This window comes from Passer domesticus, chromosome 4, assembly GCF_036417665.1.
Source record: "Passer domesticus isolate bPasDom1 chromosome 4, bPasDom1.hap1, whole genome shotgun sequence".
NCBI classification, from domain to species: Eukaryota; Metazoa; Chordata; class Aves; order Passeriformes; family Passeridae; genus Passer; species Passer domesticus.
The window spans coordinates 21791004-21810654 of record NC_087477.1 but is presented as its reverse complement, the minus strand read 5'-3'; the positions used below and the strand labels follow the sequence as shown (position 1 = coordinate 21810654).

The following is a 19651-nucleotide window of genomic DNA, read 5'->3' as shown; positions in this document are numbered from 1 at the left end:
TAATAGTGGTTTTCACCATACCCCAACAAATCAAGCTAGAACTGTGTTCTTGGCACGTGTGCCTTTTCTCTGCCTTAGTTTTGGCACCTGAGATTTTCACGCGTCTTTCAAAAAATTTCATGGTTTTTTTTGTTGTCTTTGTGCTCATAAATCTCTATATGAACGTGTCTGTAGTCAGAACAGTCATCTTAAGTGATTTACTGAACAGGAAAGCTTTACAGCTGCATAACTTTGCAGTTTTTCTTTGAATATCTTTCAGAGTCACTGCAGGATAAGTTTGTCCCACTATGGATTTTCCATCAGCAAACTCTACCCTCAAAGAGATGTTGCTCTGGCATAGGAGGACTGTGAGCTCAGTTGCCATCTGCTCTCCTCCTGTCCAAGCAGCTTCATCTCTGGCACTTCTTCCATCAGAAGTTTGTGCAGTCTTAGACAGAAAACATCCAGAAACTATGTTCTTTATCCAGAAGTCCTTCCTTGAGTTATCCCCTGGAGAAGATGATAAGTCATTCTTCTGTATCACAGGAGGCAAAAACTCTGTGAAAAGCTTGGAACACACTGTGGATGGGACATAATGTGTGTTACCAGGATGAAGAAGATTTAGGGAAAGTATGAAAAACTTGCTTTGAGGTTCCAAAGGCTACCGTGTATAATACGAGCTCCCCACACTGGTTGAGGAAACATTTGCTCCTTCAGAACCTCTACATGTTGTTAAATGAACTGTGCATTTTGTGAGTGGTGAGGAATTTTTCCAAGTGATTCGAGGTCATCTGGTCATTGCAGTGGGAGGACAGGGGAACATTTCACAGTCCTGCTGGAAGTCATTCCTGCGTCAAGGATAAAGTGAGCTTCTGCAAAAGAGAGTGAGTTGCCCAACAGGAGACTGATCTCACTCGGGGTAAGGAGGAAGTTTGAAACCAAAAGATGGGAGTAAAAGGATCTTCAGTTATTTGGTTCAATTATTATGTTTGTGTGTTTGATGTGAAGCTTTAGCTTATTGCAATTTTTTAATCTCTGTAAACCAACTGTTAAATCCTGCATAACTATACTAAATGCAATACTTAGATTTTTTTCCTTTATTTTTTACCATGTTAAAAAAAAAAATCAGTCTTTCATTACCATTGGCTCTGCTGAAAATATGTGACAAAAAAGTACAAAAAATATATACAAAAAAATACCCCAAGGAAGCAATCCTCAAAATAAGTTAATGGCAAACTAGTGCCCAGAAAACTATTAAACCAATCTTAAAATGCAGTTATCTAAGAAAGGTCTTGAATGACTTCTACATTTAAAAATGGAACAGTGCAATACTTAGGTGTCCCATGTGCTACATTTGGTTTTAGGTACACAGGAATTTTGACAGAGCCTACTAAAGGCATGAAAATATAAATGGCTTTTTAAGTATACTTAAAAAAAATGTGATAAAACTGGAAAGGTTCTGTCAAAATGAAAAAAAGAGGGAAATAAATAAGAGAATTATTCTACTCCTCTAACTTGTAAAAAGAAGCTAAATTGTAGTTAATAAGTTCCATTTGCCTCACAAACAGACATTCATTTTTTTTCAGATTTTAGTTCCTTAGTTTACAAGAAGAAGTGCTTTATATATATGTATCGCTGACAGCAGTAAGAAATTTGGGGGTATTTTTATGCTGTTGAGATGCAATCTGACTGGATTTTGAGGTCCTCCTTTTCTTATTTTCTTATGATTGAAATGTAGTGTAGAAATAATTTAAGGGTTACCACCTATCCAGATATGCTAATGAACACTTTAATAGTAAATCAGTGAAGAAGCACTTGAAAAAAAAAATGAAACTACAAGAGAGGCGTAAGGGTATAAAGAGAAATAATATTTTGAAAAAAATAACCTGGAATTCAATATGATTATATGTAGAAAATCTCTTAGAAACTGCAGCATTTGAGAGTCAGTTTCCTGGATGTTGGGAGAAACAGCTCTACAGTTCTATCCAGCTGTAGGGCTGATTTAGCAGAGACTACAAAATTCACTTTACTTATCCACAGTTCCATGTCCCTGCCAGCTTTCTCAAGGAAAATATAGAGTCTGAGAATTGACATTAAAGTAGGTTTTACCTTTAGGAAGTACCAGATCTAGACATAAGAGAACTTTCATCTAATGATGGATAGCTCCCCCTCTCATTAGCTCACAGCATTACCTTTTAAGCTCTGACAGACTTTTACCAGCCCCTGCGACCAGTGGCTCAGACTGGTTCTTAATTCTTCCTTCTGAAAAAAACCCAAAAAAACCCAAAAAAACCCAAAAGTCAAAAAACCAGAAAAATATTAAAAAAATCCCACAGGTTTATTATATATCACATCTCTAGATGGTGAAATGGCTACAAGTAATACAGCTAGATCTGAACTGTGTTCAAACCAGAAGACTGGGTTCTAATTCAGATTTTGAAAAAGACTGCCTTAAAAAGAAGCCATTTCCCCAAAACTAAATGCTTCAAAAATAGTAATTTGCCTTCCAAAGCAGTATAGCACATATGAGGTCATTAATGACTTCACCCCACCATCTCCTAGACCTTAACAAATCCAGTGCAAAACAAAGACTCCTTTTATTTTTTTCCCCAATTCAAACCTAGTGAAGAGTAGCACTAGGAGGCAGAATGATTGGCTTTACAACATATTTCCTCCTTAGAAACACAGAAATCAGGAAGGGCTCTGGGACTACTGAATTCACAGGTATCCATTATCAGAAAATACCTCTCATAACCTATTTCTAATCCATCATATAAGTAAAATGAAGATATTTCTTTTTTCTCATACCAGTGATCATACTGAATGCCACACCTCTGATAGAGCATAGCACTCCCTCCAGTGAAGACTTCTGCTGTCACATCTCTGGTGGGCTACAAATTTGTGCCTTCAGATCCCCAGGACGGTCAGAGAGATGGAGCACCTCTTGCATAAGGAAAAGCTGAGAAAAACTGGGTTTATTCAGGCTGGAAAAGAGAAGGATTTGGGGTGACCTAACTGTGGCCTTCCAGTACCTGAAGAAAGCTACAAGGAAGATGGAAGGGAATTTTCACAAGGGCATGTAGAGACAGGACAAGGGGGAATGACTTTGAACGAAAACATAGCAGGTGTAGATCAGATACTAGGAAGAAATTCTTTACTGTTGAAAGTTGTGAGGCCATGGCACAGGTTGTCCAGAGAAGCTGTGGATGCTTCACTCCTGGAAGTGTTCAAGGCCAGGTTAGATGGAGCTTTGAGCAACCTGGTCTGTAATGGTGTCCCTGCCCATGGCAGAGGGTTTCGTATTAGAGGATCTTTAAGGCCCCTTTTGACCCAAACCATTCTGTTATTCTGTGATATTTTTTAGGTCTGGAAATTCTGTTGTACATCCTTAAGAAATCCCTTCCAAACTACCACAACGACAGTAAGAAAAGAAACCAAGGCCCCAAACCTTTCTAACAGTGGTATGCTTTTTATGAACACAAGTAGGATAATTCTTTGAGAAATATTTAAATCAAAAAAGTGGGACAGTTTGTGGAGAAAATATAGTGCTTCATACATTAATATTTTAATATTTGTAGTTCCAGGCCAAAGGAAATAGAACAGAGAGCACATCGATGGTTTTGGTGATTAAAACCCATAAAGCCAGCAGACTTATTCCCAAGGTTAAAATTCAGGTCCAGATTTATGTGCTCTCAAGTTTACAGGTACTCGACTGAATAAAGGGCGCTTATTTCAACCTGGAAGTTGAAAATGGAAAAGGCTTGATGACCTTGAACTGACCAGGAAAAGCTTCCATTGAAATCTAAGTAAAAAAAATTATTGATTTTCTTTTTTATAATTCTGATATAATCTACTGTAAAAAAAAAAAACACCCAAAACATTTATAAATCCTGTTTTTTCACTTTTCATAATGCAAGAATTGAAAATACAATGAGAACAACTGATGCAGTGCTCAAACAATGTTTCATTTTCTAAGTGGATAAAGCACTGAGAGCATTACCTCTTTATTTTCCTACATGTCACACAAAAATTAATCATATTTTTATAAGATAGTCTGTATTTTCTTTTGTTTCAATGTTCCAAATTCAAATGTAGACTCAAATACAGAGTAGCATTATTCCAAAGCTAGCATGAAAGGAAAGTGATTGTTAAATATCTTCTCTGTTTCCAAAAGCTTGCAAGATATAGATTTTCTCTTTAGGACACCACAGTTTTAGAAAGCAGGAAGAAGCTGGAAAACAGCCATACACATGACATAATTCCCTCAAAGACTGGAGTGTGTCCAGATAGGAACATCAAGAGGCTTTTAGTGTTGTTAAATTAGAATTAGTTTCCCTTCTGGGAGGGGGCTAATTTGCAATCAGAAAAGAAAAACAAGCTGCAGTAGACATTATACTTACCAGGTATGGCATAGTTGATTACTGAATTTTTCCTTTTCCAACCCTTCTCCAGATATCACAGCTATGAAATAAAAATAAACAAACCCTTAATTAAACAAGTCCATTAAAATGCACTTTTTTCATTTATTTCTTGTCCTAGAAGTTAACTTAGACAATATAATAAAATTGCAATAATTATAATAAGCTTTCTTCAATTATATTCAGTTAATTATTTCATATTTTAGAATCAAGGAGAAGGATGTTTCAAGAAAGACTTTTAGTGGAATCAAAAGATAGTATGTATTTTCATTGCAAAGTACGAAGGTTGAAAGGTTTCCTTCCATACCTGAAGGGTGGGATGGCATCCAGAGGGACCTAGACAAGCTCAGAAGGTGGTCCATGGAAATTTCATGGGGTTTAAATCTCATGAAGACCAGGTGCTGGTGTTGTACCTGGGTCATGGCAACCCCTGATATCAATCCAGGCTTGGGGATGAGCAGCCCTGCCCAGGAGGACTTGGAGGTGCTGCTGGAGGAGAGGCTGGACATGCCCTGGCCATGGCACTCACAGCCCAGACAGCCAAACATGCCCTGGGATGCTCCAGCGCCCCATGGGCAGCAGGGGAGGGAGCGGATTCTGTCCCTCTGGTGAGAGCCCAGCTGCAGTGCGGCATCCAGCTCTGGGCTCCCAGCACAGGAAGGACATGGAACTGTTGAAGTGAGTCCAGAGGAGGTCACAGGGATGATTAGAGGGAGAAAGCACCTCCGCTATGAGGAAATGCCGAGAGAATTGTACAGCCTGGAAAAGGGAAGGCTTTGGGGTGACCTATTTGTGGCCTTCCAGAACCCTGAGGGAAGCTACAAGAAACATGGAGTGGGACTATTTGCAAGTGTATGTAGTGACAGGTCAAGAGGAAATGGCTTCAGACTGAAAGAGCCTAGATTTAGATTAAATATTAGGAAAAAATTTATTTCTTGTGAGGATGGTGAAGCACAGGACCAGGTTTTCCCATAGAAGGTGGGAAACTTCCATCCCTGGAAGTTTTCCAGCCAGGTTGGATGGAGCTTTGAGCAATCTGGTCTAGTGGACTGTGTCCCTGCCCACGGCAGGGGGTTGAATCAGTGTGGTCTTTGAGGTGCATTCCAACCCACACCACTCTATGAAAATTATGTGATTCATTGAAAATGCTGGCAAATTAGCCATGAGAGTCTCAGTTTTTGTGCCTGTTAGCTAAAGCCTAACCAGAGTGCCAAAGTTAAGATACACTGGTGTGAAGATTTGGATCTGGAGGTCCTTTGTGTCCTTTCTGCCTGAAGCTTGCTGAGCAGATACACTCATATGGTGAGTACCTAAAAGTGCATGTTGAACCATGCAAAGGCTGTCAATGGAGCAAACCAGATAGCTGCAATCAAAGGGTTTCCAGGACCTTATGGTCTGTATCAAATTCTTCTCCCGTCCCCAAATCTCTAATGTCTTTCAAAAGTGTAAGAATGAAACACAAAAATAAGACTCTTAATTATATTGATTTCTCTTGTTTTTATTCTAATAAATTACTTAACTGAAGATGAAGGTGAATATGTTGAGCATGTTTTGTACAGCTTTGTATGGTTTCAGTTACCATCCACTGTCACCTTAATTCCTTGATATAATTCACTTAAGGTGCAAAACCAGATGTTGACCTGTCCAACATGTGACCACATACTGCCCCAAAATTCAATCTGACTCTGGTTTCTCACGTCACCATCTTCAACGTTACTAACACAGAGTATGGATATTTAACGATGTGTGTTTGTTTTAAAAACTCTTCTTTAAATTTATGCTTTTATCCACTCATGCAAATCTGACTGCTGCCAGCATAATTTTATGGGTAAAAACAAAAGTTTAAATAGGAGATGACGTGATTTTGTAATGTGGATTACCTGTGGATGCAGGGCAATATAGCATTCTTTATTTGACAGGTGTGAATGATGAGTAAAATGATATCTAGCCAGTAAAGAGCAGAAAGTCTGATACTTTATAAAATTTACTTCTGTTACTATTGACTTGATTACTTGTGCTATTTAGATTCAGGAATTGAGTAACTTACTACCCAGTGAAAGAACCAGATGCTTAGACAGGTAGGATAGTTTCATGTTTTGATTGTAAAATATGGCAGCACTGTCATATCTGTGTTTTAAAGGCTGTCTGAAGGTGAGAGGAGAAATAAGAAAACCCAAAATTAAAAATCAATGGGGAAAAAAAAAAGTATATCCTTGCTCTCACCAGCATCTAATAAGGAACTCAATTTTACTTTCTTCATTTACAAACAGTCAGAATGTCATATGTGTAAAAACAAGCCAAAGAGCCCCAGCCCTCAATCTCTACATAAAATTAGTCTGTGTTGAGATAAAAAAGAGAGGGTTTCTACATCAAAAAGCCACTGCCCATCCTATCTGATGCATTACAAAAATAAGTTCCCTAATTATAAAGTGTAAAGTTAAGTTTTCAAAGATTCTTTCTTTTTTTTCCTTTCAGTCAAAACTAAAAGGATGGGAAGATGACCTGGCAGCCTTCAAGAAGGGCTTCTAAGTAGAACAAGACTTGCATTTGTGTAAATAGGATCTGTCCTTCAAAATTCACTTTTCAAAACCAGGTAGATATTGAAATGAGCAGGTTGACAATATGCAGTCTATCAAGAAGTGTGTGATATTTTGCTGTAGTGGTAATGGCTGGGAAATCTGTCTCTATTACTGAACTTATCCTCAGGAAAGCCAAAATTATCTGAGACAGGATACATAATGTTTAATGCTAGAAATTAACTCCATTCATTTGGAAAATACCTATCAGCTCTGTATTTTGTTGCATACTGTAATTACAAAGTTAATTTTGCAAATCTCATAAGCTGAGCACTTTGAAGATTCATTTGAATTCTTTAAATGCTGGGCCTAATAATGTTGCAGATATTTTGAATAACTTTATTAAACTGAAGAAAATTATTCTACAGACCTTAGAGACAGGAAAAAAAACCCATTTCAAAACTATTTCTACTTTTCTGTCACTAAAAATAATAGATCTAGGCATAAAAATAATAAAATTTAGAAGGAAATGAATTCTATCTAAAATTGATAATACATTAATGGATCTTATAATTCCTGTTGTCTACCTCTTCTTTTATGTAATAAAAAATATTATAAAATCTATGTTGTTTTCCTTCTAAACCCTCAACAGAACTGAGAAATGTTACTGAAAGATCTTGGAAGCAAGAAAGGTGATTTACCTTCCGTCCTTGGATAGGAAAGGATGCACAACCATAAGTCATGCAGCCAGAGATTAGGATGTCAGGTTTAGCATTGGCCACCTGGGTTCTGATACCAAAGCCATAGAAAGGAGTGCAATAACTGAAAATGGGTGACACTATCTTTGGACAAAACTTGCATCTATGCACAAGAAGATGAAAAGCTGTTTTCTATAGCTGCTGTTCAGAAAGTCTTCTGGATTTAGGACATATATGTGGGCACAGACATATTCAGTTTAAGAAATAAATAAACCTGAACATAATTTTTATGTCTATGCTAAAAATATCTTTTTTAATTGACAGAGATTCTCAAGTACTGGTTGAGAAATCAATATTTTTGTTAGTATCACCCATAATATTAATATATGAGCAGAATTTAAAATGAACTTTTAAAAGTTGTCTATTTTAAGTGACATGAAATTATTCCTAAATTGAAATAACTATTTGAATCTAGTATGTCTGCATGCATTTTCACTGGAATGCCACAACTAAGAGCTGTAACATTTTCTGATTTATTATGTCTTGTGGTATATAAGATGGAATTTTAGATCTTTGGAGAAGCTTAGTATCTCAAGTGTATTAATATCAGAAGCCAAATTTATGAGGATACTTGAAAAGCCATACAAAGGGTGTTAGAGAGGAGCTTTGAAGGCTTCCTCCAGCCTTACTCATGCAAGAGTGGCCCAAAAAAACTGGCTATTGAAGCGCCACAAAGCTGAACAGGAATCAAAGCTGAGGATTTAATCTTCAGATAAAATTATCTGAATTTTATCTGAAGATCACAGATATTCCATGAACACATAATTAAGAAAATGCTGATTTCTTGTTGGTTTTCACTAACCATCAGAAAACTTGACAAGGATGATATGAATGTGAAGGAGGAGCTGTTGAAAGCAGCACTTGCAAAGAGATTGAGTTCTTAACTCAAGAGCAAGAGCCCAGCACAGCTGGTAACTGGGTTTTGCATTACTCATACAGATCAGAAAGCCCAAGGCTATAGGTCCACTTTTTTTTTTCTGTTTCAGTGGCTCTTTCTTTATGAAACTGGATCCCATTAAGAGGCATGAGAGCCAGAAAATGGCTGTGCAGTGTCTGTATAGGCTGGGAGAATAATACCTGAATTAAATGAGAAACCCAGACAAATGTTATGACTTCTGGGAAGGAAGGAATCTTTTTCAGAGGGAGTTTTAGGAAAAATTTTTATTTTTCCTTCTAATAAATGGTGACACCAAATTTCACAGTGTTTGCTGTTGCCATTTGAGCAGCATGATTTTTTTGTTTTTTAACCCTTTTAAAACAGGTTCTGATCTTTCAGCACATTGGACCATTATGGCAGTTCAGCCTACATCATGAGTTATGCTTTACATCCTAATACTCCTCTGTTCATCCCTTTCCTAGAGGAGAGTTCACAGCCTGTGGGATTTATATGCTATGTAGGAATTAAGAATGAAAGAAACACAAGTAGTTTGAGATTGTTTGATGGTACCAATCTTCATGTGGTTATAGATCAAGGAGGCCTAGCCATCCTTAAATAATGATTTCTGAGGTCGTAATTTCTTCTGTAACTTTATATATATCTATACATATACAAATATATATGGTACATAAAATTTCAAGTCCTTTATGGTTTGTGCAGACTTCTCTCAGAGATGGGACATGCAGAGGTTTTCATGTTCTGTCTGCTGTGGTCATGTAGATGTGAAGGAAATATGGCATGAGCAAAAAAACACAGCCGCTTGCAGCCAAGCTTGAGAGAATCTCTAAACCTTAGAGGCGCACTTAGAGCGGCAGAGATAAATCAAACAGAGCAATGTGGGAATTGTTATCCACTTATAACCTGATGATTTTGTCTTGATGCTGGGGAAAGGACACTGCTAAATTTTTTGGCTAAAGGTATATAGATGCACAGCTATAGAAGAACTGTGTGTTAAAGACACAGGGTTTTACTAAACAGGTATTTTAAAAGATACTACAAATATTCTTACTTATGCAATACTCTTACTTATGTATGCTTATAGAGCAGCTTTTTACCACTTCCTCTCAATTTTTTGTTCTTCTACTTTTTTTTCCTCCAAATCCTGTCTTCTTGCCTTTCTTTCCTGAATGGGGCTGAAGTTCTGGACAAATTTTGAAGTACACCTTTTTTTCCTGAATTTTAAATTTGGTTGACAAAGGGATAAAAATCTCCTTAAAATAAGAAAAAAAAATCTCCTTTGCTAGATCAATTCTAATTTAAAGGTACCAAATCATGTTGCACTTCAAACTTCAAAGGAAGTTAATTTTTAAATATGTTCAGCTCAGCAATCACCTCTCTCTAAGAATTCAATTACAGATATTGTCAGGCCAAAACATTCTTTCCTGACAAAACCTTGTTTTAGTGTAAACCTAATTTTCATTCTCACAATGAAGGGAGGCAGCACTGTATGTTGTCCCAAATGGAGATGAATGTGTGACAAGCTGGGAAATAAGTGGAAATAAAATCAATTTTTCCCTATTAGTGTCAAATTAAGAGTAAAGTAAGCTGTAGGATTTGCAGTAGCAGAAGTGACAAATGAAACAATTGTCCTGAACAAACAAACAAGACCTATTTTAATTCTGTTAGGTAAAGGGACCTTTGTTGGTGTTGATCTTAAAATTCAAAATTCCAAACTAGCAACCAAAGATCTGAAGCTAAAAATATAAAAATAGTGAAAATTAAAGGAAACTTATTTTAACAGAATTTCAACTGTTAATACAGACCTATATAAATGTCACTAATATTTGCATTTGAGGCTTTCACTAAAAATATTGCTCTCTTTTTTGCTTTTATTTGAGCTCTCTTTTCACAAATGCAAGGTATTTACATGAAAAAAAATAGCATAGAAATCTGATTTCTCTCTCATTCTTTCTCCTTTCACTTTCCCCAAGTTATTTTCCCTTCTTGTGTGTCTCTTAATTCTCTCTATGTGCCTTGAGGGCTTTAAACATATTTTTTAACCTCCCTTTCCAATTTTCTCTGGGTCTTTTCCTGTCTGTGGTGCCTGATGCTCTCCCTCCCTACATTAATTTCTCTTAGTTGACTGCTTTCTGCACTGTGGCTCTTGATTCTGGCTGATGCCTTTGGTCTTTCACTGAACAATAACAAAAGTTAATTTCCTGGCTTTACTGAATACTTACACAATTTAATGTAGAATATATTCACAATGTATTCTTTCAAAACTGTAGAAAAGGTTGGACCAGTGGTACTACAGTTTTAATCTACTTCTCTCCCTCCCATTACACATAAAACAGAAAAAAAGCAACACATGCAATGCAAAATGTTAAAAGATAGGGAAATTTTTAAAATGCTGTTGATGACTGGAGAAACTTTTTCACTATAAATGTCGTTGTTGCGTAATTAACATAAACTGACATAGGCAACATTTTGTAATTAGATTCTTTATTAATAAATTCTAATTGTAAAAACACATGGATTTAATTGACATTTAACATGTTAGCTATTGCAAGCTTGATATCAATTAACACACTTATCAAATGTCAATTACCAGTTTTTCAGTTTTAATTGCTGTGAAATTGACTTGCCATGGGCTACCTTTTTAAATGTTAATGTATTAACAGCGTTCACAGATTTGATGTAATAAATACAACATCTAATGTAGACTTATTGCTTATGCAATTTGACTACAGTATATGAAAAGTTAAGTGTATTTTCTTCATACTTATTAAACAACAGTAAGAAGCCTTTTACTCATTAATTTACCATACAGTTAAATTTATGCCACTTAGAAATAATTATCCCACAATATTCAGCATAGTTAGCCAGATAGGCAGGTCACCATTTAAAACCAGTATTAGATTAGAACTGTTATTAAAACTATTTTTGAACAGTCTATTGTGCTGTCAGATTGCTTTTTAATAGAGAATTCTCCATACACCTCCTGTATTTCCTTGTGTTACCTGTATAAATTAAGACTGGGTTATACTCTGTGTTCTTTTGAAAAAAGAGAAAAAAGAAGCCTGGTAGTCCAGCTAGCGATGATGATCCTGTCAAGTGAGCTGAATAAATGTGTCCCTTCCCTTACTTATGGCCCTGCTGATGGCACTGGGCCATAGTGCTGATATAAGATTTTGGCTGCCAGGAGCAGTTTTTGGCTTGACAGCTTTGTCATTGGCATCGTCTTAAAGGATGAAATTTCCATGGTGTATAGAATCATTGTACTAAGCTCATCCATAGCATTTCATTTTAATCTGTAGAACTGACATGCTTTATGAAGCTAGGCACTATCCTCATTTTAATGGAGAGGAAAGTGAGATGCAGCAAGGTCAAGTGGTTTGCCTAAAGTCCTGAAACTTGGCAGTAGCAGAAGCAGGGAAAATAAGTTCTGGTTCCAGATACATTTTTTGGAGCAGCAAGCGGATCAGGCTTTCCCAAAGGCAGTGTATAGTGGTGATGGATGAAAGGAGCGTTAATCACAGGCCTCCTGGAAAGGAGGGCTGCTTATTTAGCAGAATAGAATGAATATTTAAAAAGGCCTTTCAGAGTATTGTAGAATAAATGCATATATCTGTAAGTTATTATGGCTTAAGGGCTAGCTATTAAGTGAAAGGATCAATGCATCAAATAGTCAATGCAGAACTTTTTGGGACTAGAGCTATGTGAATCATGATCTCCTAGTCTGCTAAGGAGGCACACAAAGTCAGGGATCAAACTTTGCATCAGACTAAGCTGGAGGATTGGAGATCTCTTTCTCCCTTCTCCCCCCAAAATGAGAATGACCTGCACTGCTGGAAAAGTTATGTTTAATTATTAATGCGAGCTAACTCCCTCCTCAGCCAGCTCCAGCAGGAGCTGGAGCCTCAGCATGCCCTGAAAACCATGATCAAAATGTGATGTTTTGACCAGGGGTCAGGTGGAGCATTTAGAGCAGCACTTAGCCAGAAGAAGTTGCTTCAGGGCTCTCTCCTAAGCACGCGTTTGCTGAAGGGTTCTGGTTCCTTCATAGATTGTAGCTCTATTCAGATCAAATGAGACAAAAATCCAATTTTAAGCACCATATATGAGTTGGTGGCCCTGCTGGATCCAATAAAGATGCTTCTCTGTAAGAGTCAGAAAGTAATCCTGTTCAAGCATATTCTTTAATTACCAAGAACTAAGAATATGCAAAAAATGAACAAATATTAACGTCATCATTTCCTCCTACGTGGGTATGTTTCCTGCAGGGCCAGGAAATTTTTTCTGCTTCTTTATGTGAGGCTGGAGTTGCTGGGGTGAGTCTGCAATAACTGATGATATCTCCTTGTAGACTTCCAGAATATTACCCTTGCTGACAGGAGGATCCCACCAGTGCATTTCCCATTAAAAACCAGAGCTGGTCTGCTAAACTGCTGATAGATCATCTCTCTTGCAGTGCTTCCCAGCGAGAGCCAGTCCCCACCCTCCCCACTAAAGAAAGCATCTGTTGCCATATGAGGCTTCAAATACAAAAAGGAAGGGAACTGGAAATATCAGAAGTGACATTTATGATGCCTTCCTAAAGATCAACAACTCCTCCCTCTACTGATAAAATAATATCTTAAATGATCCCCCTGTTGTCTCACCCATTGCTTTTACATGTGCTCCACCGTGACTTCATGTGAGAATTATGACAGAGGAATGCAATGAATTAATGAAAGAATTGATTCTAAATTAATGTATTGTCTCCTTGCACTCTTAGGAGTCTCTGGGCGCTAATAGAGTTTCATTATATCTATTAGTTTACTATAGCAGTTTGATTGCTATTACTTTATTAAATATATTTCAGGGGAAAAAAGTATTCCCCAACAGTGTCAAGTCAAAGAATAATACTAAACCCCAGCTCTATAGTGCTCTTGTGCCTCTGATTATTAAGAATCATGTTTCATCTGAACTTTTTTAGTGGAGTTATGGAAGTGAAAATGTTGAACTGCCATCGACAATGAGTACATTTAATTAGAATGTCCCTCTTTCCCTGTTCTTTCCAAAAATGTCTCTAAGACTACTATCATTTAAGATTTTATTTCAAGATAATGTAATAGAAAAAGTTGAAGGCACTGCAATAGACTTTCTGGCTGGAAAAAGGATTGCTTATGTGGCAAGAATTCATGACAAATGCACATGGTGTAAGATGATATTTGGCATTTCAGTGGTTTATATGGTATTTTTGTCTTTATTAAATATTTTCATTAGGAAAGAAGAAAGCAATACTGTCTTTACATGAAATATACCATAGTCCTGAATATTCATACTGCATGCATGCCAGGTAATATGAAAGGAAACATGTCCATATATATCGATATATATCATCTACATATGTATGTATATATATTGGGATCTCTCTCTCTCTTTATATATATGTATCTACACATATATTATGATGCAGGATTTTAAAAACAATTGCAACTATCAAATTACAGGCTTGGAAGCTTTGTGATAAGTTCTCAGAGCTTATAGGGCAAACCACTTATAATGTGAACTTTTGATTGACTCCCTGGCATTCTCTCATCTAATCCATCTCTCCTGAGACTTAATTTCACGCTCCAAACACTGAGCAACTTCAGACAGCTGCCATTTAAAAATAAATGAACATAAATAAGCCATCAAAAACAAAGTCCTTCCCCTCTCCAGACCACCACACATAAGCTCACCCTGATGAGAAATGGCTGCTTTTTCCTTCATAGAGAGAATTTCTTCCCTAATATAAGCAAAATCCAAGCATATAATATCTTCTGCTCATCTCATGCCTGTGGTCTGTCACTTAAAATGGTGCATAAGCTTCTCTGTTGCATATTGAATCTGGTGGGGCTGCAGATTAGTGAGATTCACTCCTAGGAAAGAAAGGTAATGACACAGGGAGCATGAGTGATCTCTGTTATCTCTCAGATTACTTACATCTTCAGAAGGTCTCAATTCTCTGTTCAACTTATCAATATTCTGATCTTCAACTGCAGCTTCTTTTTATCTATCCTCTTGTCCTCATTTTTTCTAGAACATGTTAACATGTACAGATTGTGAACCATGAAATGTTGTGCTACAGAGGAGTCCAGGGTTTCTGGTAAGAAAAACAGCCCTTGCCCATTAAGTCATCTGAGCTTTCTTTCCATAAGTCTGACACCAGTGTAAAGCTGGTTTATACTCCTTGGGGAGGGTCAGTGAGTTTCACTGTGAACATGGAGAATTGCTGGGCCAAGGACAGCCATGCAAATCACAGTTGCAACGACCTTTTGGAATTTCTGGCAGAGTAGGTGACTTGGTGACTTGGATGGAAAGAGTGTCATTGCCAGTTTTACTGAATTCCCTGTAAAATCTGAAATATGTGATGGTTAACAAATTGTTACTCTGCCAGCATGTCTTATGGCAGGACTGAGTATTCACCTGTTTCAGAATTTTAGAAGTTTGACTTTTACAAATGTTCTGCAATAGAAATGTTTCTATCAGCACCAATTAAAGAGAATAAATATCTTTGATTTTTGTCTCTGGAATAAAATTGGAATGTCATAAAACATCATTGTCTCCCCTGAACTTGATTTACATTAGACACCTGAAAGCCTGTTGGCTATACAGGCATGGGGTGCCTCACATCTTTGAAATTTCTGTGATCAAGTTTATGGGCACAAAACAGTTCTACTGTACTTGTGCTGAAAAATGACTTAAATTATATATGGTTCACATGCTATATGAAATCTGCTTTTATTCAGGAAAAATCAACTTCTAATTCTAAAATGCAGAAATTCAGCAGAAATTTCTTCTCCATTCTTTTCTCAATTAAATAGGTCATTATTTTAAAGGATGTTTGGAAACTGCCATCTTCCTTTTTTCACCTGTCTTACACAATGAGGCTTATATAAACTATCCTTTCATGTTCATCAAAGAAACAGATTTTTCTTTGCCTGTTGTCAGTATATGTAGTTAGGCTGGCTTGTAGGAGATGTGATCCTTAAATTCCTAGCCTTAGCACTAAACCAGATGAAGTAATTTTATCCATTCCTTCTTTGCATTTTTATAGACCAAATAAAAAGTACATTTTTTTTTTTTTTGCTGAAGATATCATCATAGATATAAAAAATTTATCACTAGACTCAGTAACATAGTCCAAAGTGCTGGGACTAGAGAAAGCAATAATATACAAGTAACCCTTCTTTACTTTTACTATTTATTAATAGTAAATTATTTGTAATGATTGTTGCTTAAGTACTCATGTTAATTTTATTGGATATAGAGCTTCAAGAATGGCAGAATATTAAAGTGAAAGAAAACAGAAGTTTGTACTTTATTTGCAAGTATAATCTTGGGCATGTTGGGGCATCAGGTTATGGAAATAATAATAAAAACTATACATCTCAAATATTTTTTCAATTGAGGGTCTAAATTTATAATTAAGAAATAAATTTTTTAGAAAATCTGATGATATATACAAAGTTTTTCAACTGACTTTTTAAAAGATGTTTACCTAATCAGGTGCTGAGCAAGAAATAAAATAATTAGAGCTGAGCTCTAATGAAAGATGTCTTAATTGTTGAAAATACAGATGTTGTAGAGAGTTCTGGCTCCTGGTATTTCATAAGGAATTTTTTGTTAATGGTTGAAATAATTTTTCTAAGAGGCTAATGTGTAATGCCACTAAGTGTTATTATTTCTCTTAATGATCAATCTTTGAATAATATTTTCTGGATTACTTTTCTATTATTTATATTACTGCCAGTGAGCAAATTACCAGAAAATGAGGAATCCTTTGTTCCATGATCTGACCTATAGAAATATTAGAAAGGTTTAGACATTGTCTATGTGTCATTTTCAGTAAAACAAGGTGATTTGGGGGAATCACCAGAAAAGGAGCGTATATTTTCATAAGCACAGTTGTAGCTAACACAGCTGTGTGTTAAAGCACCAAAATTCTCTGAAAATAGAAATGACTGCTCTTATTCACCTCATGGTAAGCGTGAAAGTCAGGGTGAGGTGTTATTATGTGCTTGCTGCTGCCCACAGGCAGACCAAGCAGAGGCTTGTCTTTGCTGTGAGACTAGGAACATTCTATTTCAGTGCTAGAAAACTCTGTGTGTAAATATTTATGAGTAATGAAATCCAGAGATTTCAGCATGTGCTGTAATATTTAAATTATAATAGAAAGATGCTTTTAAAAGCTTTTTGTGTACAAAGAATTGTTTAAACTTTTCATATACACAAGTAAGAAAATAGACACATTAGCCATTTGCATCTAAACTGTAAATATTTGTTATGATTATTTATAGTTATTTCATGTCTGTATTTACATAATATATTTTTTTCTTCAACTTTTTAATCACTTTCTGCCTCTTCTTCCACCCTTCTTTTCATACTACATGCATTCACATGTGGATAAAGGAAGTAGAAACATGAAGGAAAATATAAATAACACAAGAGAAAAACTTAATCTAAAAGATGGATGACAAAAATCCGTACAGTTTTTCTAAATCTGTTTCTTCATTTTCCTGACTTCTGGCTTATTCTCATGTAGCAGTCAAAAATGCATTGTGATAGACAAGCAGAGTGCACAGAGGCCATTACCATGTCTCACTTGAAAGGTTTGTAATTATAGGGCACTGGTTTGCAGCTGAAGGGGGTCTGCTTGACGAGGAATAAAAGGATGCTTCTGACCATGTTTATCAGATAGAGTAATACCTTGATATTTCACTTTTTCTGTATCTTACCTGCTACAAAACACTGCACATATCTTGGTGGTGAGCTGGCAGAAAGTTTCTGACTAAATGAAATATCCCTTTTAGGCATAACACTGTAAATTGCAACAATTTAGTTTCATACACCTGCTCATGATCTGTTCTTCCTTTAAAACATGTGGTCTGTAACAGATTGCATCCTTTGAACAGTCACATGTAGATTTAAGTAATTTCTCTGCCTGAATCAGATGCAGGAGAAAAAAAAGGCAGAGGGACACTCATGTATATGCTCCTAACTACATGTTCTAACTCGTTCTAGAACAAAATAAATAGTCCTTATAGGTACTAGTACTGTTGGCTGTGGATAAAAATTTGACTGAATTATGGTGATGGATGGTCCTCTTTGAATCTCAGAAATGTTGCTATTTCATTTTCTTCAAATCAAGTCTATTTCATGGAACCTTCTAGTTTCAATGTCTCTTTCTAGTTTCAATAAACCTACTTTTTTCCCCCAAGCATCAACTTTATTATATGTGCTCCCACATTTTTAGGACAGTATCTGACAGTCAGAATTTTAGAACAAGGATGAGGGCAATATTTTGAATTTAAATATCCTTCCCTTTGAAAGAGGACAGAAGACATTTCACTTAATGATTAACTATTATTTCTAAGAAAATATGAAATTTTGAGATTTTAGTTGTAGAAGTTTTATATGTACACAAGTGTGGACAAAAAGAGGAAGATATATTCCTAAAGCAGTTTCTTATGTTTCTTTTTATAATGAGAAAACAGGTTCATAAGTTTTCGTTTTTATTCCAGAAGTAATAGCTATAATTTGTAGCACTATTTTCTCTTCTTAACTACTACACTGGAAAACTGAACATGTCCTTTTGACCCACATTATGTTACTGGTGGAAATGCCTATTGATTACTATAATCAAATTTAAGACTTTCCACCAACATTTGGCTATTTTTACCCTTGGAGTTGATTGAGGATTTCTTTAGCTGTTCTGTGTGTTTATTTTTTTCTTCTGTTTTCAATATTTTACAGTCTCCAGAGAGAAGCAATAGCTACCATCACAAGAGTGAGTACATCCTCTTGTCTGGGGAAGAGGTGGAAAGAAGGTAAAGAAACATAGAAATAGGATAGGCAAGCAGATATAAATAAGGCAAATATTTCCCTGGTGCCATTGCCACCAAATCATTAACAGCATGTATTGCAGTGTTAAAAAGACAGTTTTACTTGATCTATTGAGGCTTTTGTATAGGGAGATGTAAGAGATGGAAATACCAGCATCTGGTCACCAATGTGAGGTGGTGTGAGTGGACTTTTTGTAATGAATAGGATTTGCCAGTAAGCCTCCAGTGTTTCCCCTCTGAATGAAAACAAGATTTACCCTTGATTAAAATCTGAAAATTATTTTTGGAAAAGCCATTCAGAGTTTTGTTTCTTTGGAAAAGCCATTCAGAATTTTGTTCCTGCTCTAAGGATCTAAAATTGAGAAATATGGTTCAACAAAGTTTTAACTTACATGACAACAGATTGATAGTCCTTTATGAATTATCAAATAGATCTGATGATAGCTCAGTTATGTCTTATTGTTGTTTTTATACTGTCTAATTATTCTCAGCTCTATGAGTTGGCAGCAAAACTTACTGGGGTATAAGGGAGAGGACTCTACAATAATGTCCCAATATCTTGTTAATGACCACTGTAGCATCACACATTATGCTCATCACTGTGGTGACCTTTTTTATATATTAAAATTGCCTTTGCAGTTGCTATCTTGTCTCAGAATTCAAATGCTTTCTCCTCTCCTGTGGACAGCCAGTTTTGTGTGATTTAGAATAAGACTGTGTGATTTATGTGAAAGAAAAGGTTTAGAATTTTTTTTTGTCTTCCTTATTTTAATGCTTTAAAGTACACACCAGGAAAATTTCAGAATTAACATTGATCGGTGTAAAGAAGAGGAAATAAAAGAGACTTAGTGCTTCAGAGAAAACTTGTTCCTTCTATTATGTGTTAGTACAAAGTTGTATTAGTGTCACAGCTTGGTGGAGGAAAAGGAGGCACACACAACAGCTTAAACACTGTCGTATACTCTGGAGTCAGGCTACATTTGTGCTAACAAGTCCAGGATCCCCTCCCAGGTATTGAAACTAATGTGGCATGGAGCTCCTGAGCTGCCAAACCCAAATGACTTCCTGCAGACTGACAGTGGGTGTGCAGCCTGTATTGTTGAGGCCCTGAAACAGGGCCAGGAGGTGTCTGGGAGAATTCTGGTTGACAGGAGCCAATTCTACACCAGGGGCCTTCTCACAGTTCCAGTGGGACTTGTTTTCCAGTGCTCAGCTATAGTCTGTGTCCTAG

General features: G+C 36.3%; 1 long non-coding RNA gene across 3 annotated transcripts in view; it reads right to left on the bottom strand.

Annotated features, from left to right (window-relative positions):
• Positions 1-2123: 2123 nt before the first annotated feature.
• Positions 2124-19651, bottom strand: part of LOC135298685 (uncharacterized) — a 67473-nt gene continuing 49945 nt past the window's right edge. For all 3 annotated transcript variants that reach the window (XR_010360730.1, XR_010360732.1, XR_010360729.1), the window contains 3 exons: positions 4380-4440; positions 2812-2963; positions 2124-2241 (listed from right to left, as the gene is read on the bottom strand). This is a non-coding gene — a long non-coding RNA (uncharacterized LOC135298685). The remainder of the gene's footprint in view (positions 2242-2811; positions 2964-4379; positions 4441-19651) is intronic.